At 39.6% G+C, this 8,321-nt stretch overlaps 1 long non-coding RNA gene across 1 annotated transcript; it reads right to left on the reverse strand.

Annotated features, from left to right (window-relative positions):
- Window positions 1-3,501: 3,501 nt before the first annotated feature.
- LOC126188218 (uncharacterized) lies at window positions 3,502-4,367 on the reverse strand. Its single transcript, XR_007537834.1, has 3 exons — window positions 4,143-4,367; window positions 3,878-3,988; window positions 3,502-3,718 (listed from the first exon to the last, which is right to left on the reverse strand). It is a non-coding gene; the product is annotated as an uncharacterized LOC126188218 (long non-coding RNA).
- Between the last annotated feature and the right edge of the window lie 3,954 nt (window positions 4,368-8,321).

Genomic DNA, 8,321 nt, shown 5'->3' on the forward strand with positions numbered 1-8,321 from the left:
TATTTATGTTTTTAAAACAACGTGGTTTCTCGAATTTACCGATAACCCAGGCACGAAACTTCTCACTGCTCAGCATTACAGCACAGTACGCGTTGTTTGCTTCTGCTACACCGTGACACTTCTCACCTTTTATCGCCAGGGTGTGATTTGGAAAAAGATTGTAGAAAAATCCAGTTTCATCCATGTTAAACACATCACATGAGGCATACTTTTCCCTCACTCGGTTGAATTCATGCAACCAGCTGTTCGCATTATTTGCTTCACGGCAAATTTGTAGAGATGAAATTGAATGTCTCTTTGGAACCTATACAACCAACCAGCAGAACAACTAAAGTCTTCGATGCCCATATCTTTAGCAATATCATTTGCTTTTGACTGAATCACAGGGCCAGTTAAAGGTATGTTAGATGCACACATATGATTGAATCGGTCTCGGTATCTTCATACCTGGCAGTACGAAGTAGATTTGTTTCCAGAACATGATGCCGCAGCGTTAATAATTTTTTCTCGATTCTTAATAATGGTAGATTAAGTAGATTTAGGTATTCCCAACTGCTCTGCAATTGCTGTTTTCTTGGTAACACGGTCCACTTCATCTAGAATCTTAAGCTTTAACTGTACATTTAGAGCTGTCTGTTTCCTCTTTGCCATTTTCGTGTGCTAAGGTTCCGGTTGTAACTGTGGTTTTATTCAGTATTCCAACTCGATACGGCTACGACTAACAGAACACCTGTCAAATCTGGCACTGAGTACCTTACTAAATGCTGCTGCACACATTATTGAATGTCTTACAATATACAGCATACGCAGATTGTTGAGGTGATAATCATAGCTACCAACCTACAATACGTTAAAAACGAGTCAACAATAAGTATAATTAGCTTTGTAGCTTCGACCATAGATATCTTCGACCATAGATATTTATGGTCGAAGCTTTGTAGCTAAATTTCCTACATTGATGTCGGAAGAAAAAAAAAAATTACGCTTTAGTATACTCTAAGGTCGGAAGTTTGTGTTACAGTGAAATTTAATTACGCTAGGAACTGAAACAGAGTTCGTAATTCACCTTAACCGGAATTCGTGTTAACTGATAAAACATACCATAAGAACTGATGTATTCCTGGTGGGACCAATATTTTTTTCGCGTTAACCGCGAGTTCGTCTTATGCAAGTTCGCGCTAACGAGGTTATACTGTATTTTCAAATCTTGTATAGGTTAAAATTATCTCAGCTGTTTAACTAAAAGAATATCATATGATTTTGCATACAATGTATTATACTTCAAGCTAAAATGTATAAGAAGAAATTAATTTCTTACAATCGATATGCGTTAACTCTGTATGTACAGTTAAAATTACTCTTCTTTGGGAAATATTTGAAATTACGAAATATCTGGTGCACTTGAAATTCCTATTATTATTTATGCAGTCTGATGATATATGTATATTAAATTTATTTCTGTATTCGTTTAGAAAATAATGTTGTAACTTGGTGAAGATTCTTCTTTTGTCAAGAAAGTTTGTAAACTCTTTAGAATATTTTGTCAGTACCACAGAATGAAGAGTAGTGGGCACGCCTCTGATGGAATTGGACATGTTTTTATGTTTGGCAATAACAAAGTAAATTTCTGTTTTGTGGAAATGGTGACTGTACAGTCAGTGGGATGTAGGATAATGTGACATAAAAAGGTGCAATCATAAATCATGGAACAGGCTTACTTAAAATTTTATCTGGTCATCTGGAACCCACAAAATTAAAAAAATTTCAGCCTGAAGAATCTACCCCTAGACGTGACGAACTGCAGCCAACAACAATAAACAGTGATATGTACATCTTACACCTCTCTGAAACAAGTATGATTACAACCACACAAGGAATTTTGCAGTCTAAACGCATCTCATCTGCTCCAGTGCCTGTAAGGTCATATAGAATAGTGGTGGGCAGGAAATCGCGTATCTGTTAGAAATCACAGTGACTGTGAAGTCACAGATATCACAGTAGCAACTTTACAGAATCTAACTGCGATTTCAGTCACAGTTAGCAGTCGCACGTAGTATTTCATATTCAAAGACGTGAGCCATCTATTGCTCGAATTTAGCACTGCTTTCTGCTATTTCAGTGACAAGTCGCAACTAAGAGTCGCAAGTAGCAACTAAAAAGCGCGGTTAACAGTGGCATCTGTTGGCCAAAGTTCGTACTACGTCCATCTCTTCGATACGGTATCCCTAACTGCGATTTCCGTGACAAATCGCAACTAAGAGTCGCAAGTAGCAACTAGAAAGCGCGGTTAACAGTGCCATCTTTTGGCCAAAGTTCGTACTACGTCCATCACTGCTATGCGGTATCAAGTTTAACTGCGATTTCCGTGACAAGTCGCAACTAAGAGTCGCAAGTAGCAACTAAAAAGCGCAGTTAGCACTGCCATCTGTTGAGCAAAGTTCATACTACGCTATTCGCTACCGAGTCAAACTGCGATTTCTGTGACAAATCGCAACTAAGAGTCGCAAATAGCAACTAAAAAGCGCAGTTAACATACTTTTCCTAGTGACATCTGTTGACCGACGTACGTACTTCGTTATGAGAGCCTTGTGCCTCACGAGTTCGATGTGCTGTGTGTGCATATGAAGGGCTTATTTCAATAGTGGTACAAGTCCATTTTTGTTCATTTTGAGATACAGAGTCGTAAAGTTAAATGAGCGCTGACAAATCTGCATTTGAGATACCAGAAATATTCAAGCATATGGCTTCTTGCTAGAGATGAACCTTTATTTATGTTTGTTTGGATCACTAATTTCAGACGCATTATAGACAGAAAAGTGGAGGTGATGGACTTGTACCACTATTGAAATAAGCCCTTCATATTATATGACGACATGCACATTCAGCATCAGTTATGGTTGGTCAAATACTGCTGTGACTCTGAATGTATTATATTAATAAGAAACAACATTGCCTTTTTCTCCTGAAAATATCTAGTAACGTAACAAATGTGTTTGATTCTGCTTCCAATATGACAGTTTTGGTTAATACTCCACATGCCTACAGGACTTTTTAGTGTTAACACAGCAGAACTCAGACATCTGTATAAGTGTAGAGAAATGAAAACAGTCATATGAATGCCTCACTTTTGTTCCGACACAGTTCAAGACTCGGGAGAAAAGTTTTACACCTGGTGTTCTACATGGCAACTTCACACACAAGAACTTTTTGCCGACACTACTACCACCTACATAAGTAAGCTTTTCCTGTGTTACTTTCAAGTAATGCACTTCCTATTCCTGACTTAACTGGAAGATCTGTACTTCTCACTTTCATATCAACAGCCTCAAAATGCATATTGTAGACTTCGGGATAAGTTACAGGTCAGTGTCACACCAAGATTGTGGTGAAAGGGGGGGGGGGGGCGGCATGTCACTCTCCAACAAGTGTTTACCAATAAGTAAGTGGCGGAAAATTATGGGTATAGGGCGGCTTAAACATGTGGAAAATGAGATTTTTATTATTCACTCACTGTATTTGACATTTATTATTCCTTTAAAATCGCACAACAACTTCAATAAAACACAGTTTAATCATTCACACACTTATTTCACAATTATTTCACTTTTAAACTGCAAATCCTCTAAGAACTGTCTTGAATCTTCACTAGTCTCTCTCAAAAACAGCCTTGATGTGGATAGATACGTACAGCAACCAGTAATCAGAGTCAGAACTGTGTCTGCAAAAACACAAGGATTATTAAACAATTTTTGCTGTCATTAATTACTAGCGAAATAATTGACAGAGTAGATTGCTAATATTTGCTATAATGAATATCACATTTGCAAGAACGATCACACTGAAGTAATTAAGTCCATCGAAACGCTTAGAAACTAACCTCTCGTCTGACGAAAACGGTCTAAAGACACAGTGGCAATTTCTTCAGATCTGTTGACAATGATATTTTGAGTTATCACTTTACTGAGTGACTGAAATGTAGTTCAGGTACCTGTGAACATAACAATATGTTACAATTCATTTTCTAAATACGAACTATTACGGTACTGTACGTCTACTTACATATTAATTACACTATTAATATTTTCACAGTTGTTTCTTTAATACAAAATTAAAGCCAACGGAAGAAAAAACGTAAAACATACTTGCCAAAGACAGGTTTGTTGAGATGCAATTTTCTGTGTTGACAGATGTAACTTTCTCATATGGTGGTAAGTCGCAGAAATCGCAGGAATCACAGAAATCGCAGAAGTAGCAGAAGTCACAGAAATCGCAGAAATCGCAGAAGTAGCAGAAGTCACAGAAATCGCAGAAGTAGCAGAAGTCACAGAAATCGCAGAAGTAGCAGAAGTAGCAGAAATCGCGGAAGTAGCAGAAATCGCAGAAATAGCAGTGGCGGAGGGATACACGACCTATGTTCCTTAACTGCGACTCTTAACTGCGACAAATCACAGTTAAGAATCACAGATACTCAAAAGTAGCATTCACAGAAATCACTGATATCGGAAAATCGCAGTTTAGCCCATCACTAATATAGAATTTCATGTCAAAGACAGTTAAGTCTTGAGGCAGTCGGATCTTGGGGAAATCATAGGGGAAAACAAAAGAGCAACCAACAGTCTCCCTGTTTAGATCCCTCTGTAAATACAGCTATACAGTTATGGTGCTTAACTAAAAATGTCATAAAATAATGTATTAAAAACAAATGGAGGAGTGCAGCTTCTCCTGTACTGCATTAAATCTGAAATTACTCTGGGCCCCTGCAGTAACTAGAACTAGAGATGGGGGATCCGCTCTTGAACTAATTCATAGAGTTGAATCTTTCAAAGGAGTGAACAATCAGTGATTCAGAAAAAAAGAACGGTAACTCCAAACGTTTCCCACGGCAGAGAGAGAGAGAGAGAGAGAGAGAGAGAGAGAGACGGAGCATATCAGCAGCGCCTCTGCTGGTCAGAGCACAGTGCACGCCACACAACACAGCCAGCGCCGGCCTCTGCCCTGCTTCTACCTTGGCTGCCTGCATTGTGCAGTGCTCCATTGGATTTTGTGTTTCACATATGCCGTGCCGTCTCTGTGCGGAGGATGCTAAGTTCACCCAACATGGATATGATGTGACGTCATTATGACGTATATACGCTTTAGTCGATTAACACATCTATCGACTTTTACGAACGTTCGAGATTCTAAACTGTCGTCAGCTAGTGGTTTGTTTTGACACGTTCGATTCTGATAACAGCTCAGTGTGGCAGCGTATATGTATCTCGCCAAAATAAAAGTGCTGGATATTAATAGAAATATTCCTGACCGTGGCCTTGAAAACACCACGGACAACACGTTTCGTAAAAAAGTGAAGTCTTCTTATGTCCAGACCAGATTAGATTGTGTGATTGTTGTATTGAATGCTTACGCCGAAAATAATGTTTATTTATTTCAATATTTTAGTATGGTTTCATCGAATTGGTCTTGTCAGTACATATTAGATTGCAGCAGCATACTCTTGCTGACTTTTTTTTTCTTAATTTATATAGCTGAAAGAGAACTCGTGCAAGTTTGTTAGTTAAGTAATTTATATGTCCATCCCAAGATAGTCTTTTATCAACCATAATTCCAAGTAATTTTACACTTGGACCGCAGAGACAGGTACCTTAGTGTCCAGTAATGACTGGTGTGTAGAATGATTGAATTTCGAACTTAAAAAGAAAAATATGAGGCATTGTTGAAGAAAAATCGTCGACCGGAGATGAAATACGAGGGGAAGTGGATTTCTTAATGTAATCTTAACGAAAGGTTAGTGTCTTGACGCATCTAAAGATTTTGGCTGCTGAGTGCTTCTTCTCACCGAGTACGAATAACCGACGCACTTCAGCTGGGTCAGAAGTACATCAATTTCTGCTTGAGATTCACAATAACCACGCAATTGCCCGTCGTCATCGATGCTGAACTCTTTTCAGCTTTTCTCTCATTAGTCTCTCGAAAGCTGAACACATAATTAGAGACGAGCAACGAAAAACAACGCACATGACACACACAGAGTACAATACACGATTTAAACGCAAGGAACGCAAAACGCATTTAAACGAATGGCGCAGAGCACAGCGCTACCCTGTCACAACCTCTCGAAAGTTCACAAAAGTCGAATAGTCGATATACGGTTTCTATCGTTTTCGATGTAGCGTGTATACGTCATAATGACGTCACATCGTATCCAAGTCTGGTGAACTTAGCATCCTCCTCTCTGTGCGTCGTCTGCCGCGTGCAGTGTCGCACTCTGTCGGCGATCGTTTCAGTCGCACGTCCTGCCCTCTGGGCAGCTGATGCGAGCAACAGAACAGAGAGCCACCTAGCGGATAACATAGGAACTACTTGCAACAACCTGCTCGCAAGGGAACGGACGATTTGTCTCGGAGCGGGTGAGTTCATCGCTCTCCCCCACCCTCGGAACTCGCCTGTTCAACGCTCACCCCACCGTCTCGACTCTAGCCAGAGTGTTGAGCAAAGCGACTCAGGTGTCACTCTGGTCGCTGCGGTCTCAGCTCACGCAGTAATACAGCTCACGGCTCGACCTACTCGACTCAGCGCCTCTGCATCGGAGTTCGTCCCTACTGGATATTGTTTTTCGTAGTAATACCGCTATGTATATTACATTATTATGTTATGTATACATCAATTGTTTTTATTTTATTTTTATTTGTTTAAACTGATTAGTTTAGGTTCCTGATGACTCCTCTTACTATAGGATTTTTATTATGGACACTCGAATTTACGCTTTAATTACGAGCGAACCGATAAATGTATCGCAAAATATACACCAATATTTTCCTTGTTTTATTCTGCGTAAGGCTATATGCAGCACTTTCGTTTTACAGTCAAATTTATATTTTGCGATTTTAGGCGTCTTTGGAAGGAAACGTTCACTTTAAAAATATATGGCTTGCGATGTATTTGTATGAGGTTAATGAAATTTTAATACATTATAGCCAAATATATTGTTAATGTAAATCTCAAGTTACGAAATTTTCTGATCACCCAAAAAACCACGATAGTGCAAAATAAATCAATAATCAAAAACTTTGTCATATCGTGGAAATTTCAATAAACAATACAAAATTCTTACTCATTATCTGTGTTCAAGATCAAAATACAGGTATAGTACTGGAATAAACCAAGTTTAAAGGGCAATGTGCCTTCCATTTATTTTCTACTGTAAATGAGTGGTGAGTCATGAAAAAGAGCTAATTCATTTCAGGGAGTGAACAGTTCTGATCCAATCTCTGAAAAGAACAGTTTTGCCCATCTCTAACTAGAACAGCAGGTGGTGAAACCCTGGAGTTGGGGTTGTACCGAGTGACTCCAGCACACATTGCATGTGGATCCCAAATGGCCTTGTTGCTCCTGGAAGATTGTAGAAATGGCAGTCCAGAGACAAATGAGCAATAGTATGGTGTGCTGAGCCACCTCCTATTAGCACCTGTGGCCAATCTAATCCACTTATGATGGATAGCACCAATAATCTTCAGATGAGGTCTCACTCATTCACTCATCCATACACTGTGCATCCATATTCTAGTAATGATCACACGAAAGCTCTACAAAACTGGAGCAAACATGCCTTCTGTCCAGCCCCAAAGATCTGTGGCTAATGCCCTTTAAGATGTTCAGTGATTTCCGGGTTCTGGCTTTCAGGTCTGTCAGGTGTGACAACCATGACAGCCTGGAGTAAAAAAATGAAGCCCAGAAACCTCACCGAGTCTTTGATTGCAACTGTCAACTCACTATTGCAACACTGGACAAGGATCAAAAATGTCCATTAGTAAGGAGCACTGAACAGGACTCCTTAACATAGATGTGGTAGTGTTTATGGCTATGGCAAAGAAGGTAACACTTAAAATGCTGACCTAAGGAATCCCATTCTCAACTCAAAATGATCTAACAGGACATCACCACCTCGGGACTGAAAAAAGTGCTCAAATAGCATGGACTACTGTAAGAAGAGGGGAAGGTGGCCACAAGATCCCCATTGATAGAGCTGCTCTAGGATACTATGCCTCCAAGTAGTGTCATACACTTCAATTATGCAAAGGACTTCACCGATACAGTGGTGGTTACATAGGAAAGCATGCTGAACAGCCACCTTTAGCAAGATCACATTGTCAACAGTGGATTGAAATCTCTTGAATCCACACTGAGGTGTGCTAAAGGATTGCCTGATCTCTAACATCCACACTAGAAGCTGGTTAACTATTAGTTCCAGGATCTTTGCTACACTGCTTATTAAGGCTATGCTCTGATGACTTCTGGGAGATGTTTGGTCCTTTCCTGGTTTG

The sequence above is a fragment of the Schistocerca cancellata genome, chromosome 5 (assembly GCF_023864275.1).
Source record: "Schistocerca cancellata isolate TAMUIC-IGC-003103 chromosome 5, iqSchCanc2.1, whole genome shotgun sequence".
NCBI classification, from domain to species: domain Eukaryota; kingdom Metazoa; phylum Arthropoda; class Insecta; order Orthoptera; family Acrididae; genus Schistocerca; species Schistocerca cancellata.